Raw genomic sequence first — 779 nt, forward strand, 5'->3', positions numbered from 1 at the left:
TCCATGCTCAGCTGCAGTGCCAGCACCCACTGCTGTGCTCCCGCTTCCTCACACACAAACTGCGATATCAAACCAATACAATCAAAGGTTCACATACAAAAGGTTCACATTTCCAGCCCTGTTTTTCAAGTTTTTTCTACTTAATACAAAACCCACTTAACATCCGAATGAAAAATTCCAACGCCTGTTCATTGTTAATGTGCAACTATGTGCAAGGGGTTGGGGTCAGGACAACTCTCAAAACCACCAAGACATGTAGCGAACCTTCTGTGCTTTTGGTCACTTGTAGTTTGTAGTAGCGTTGTATTGCAGGCCACAGTGAACATCATGGAACACGAGTAACCCGATAAGGTCACCCCAAGTGACAGGGCAGTAGGGTATTAAAGGGGTGTGTGTGCACACAGTGATATTTGACCACTGGAGTGTTAACAGTGCATAACCCAAGCAACGACCTATTCACAATTACGTGAGACTATTGAGGTGGGCTACCAGTCAGTGTGCAGTAATCCATTTACACCCACATGCTTCATGGTACACCTGAGGGGAAAACGTTGGGTATAAAACACCAGTCTGCTGAGGACTGTATAGCTTTGGACAGTGATGTACAAAGGCAACTACACAAAAAGAAACATCCAGTTATTTCTGAATGTTTAACAAACACAGGCTTTATATGAAGAACCATCAAGATAAAAAAAGGGTATTTTTGGAGGGGTGGTTAGTTGACATTTATACCTACACCCTGAAAATGGAGTGGCATAGATAGAAGACGGAGAGAGAGG

This window comes from Alosa sapidissima, chromosome 12 (assembly GCF_018492685.1).
Source record: "Alosa sapidissima isolate fAloSap1 chromosome 12, fAloSap1.pri, whole genome shotgun sequence".
In the NCBI taxonomy this organism is placed as follows: Eukaryota; Metazoa; Chordata; class Actinopteri; order Clupeiformes; family Clupeidae; genus Alosa; species Alosa sapidissima.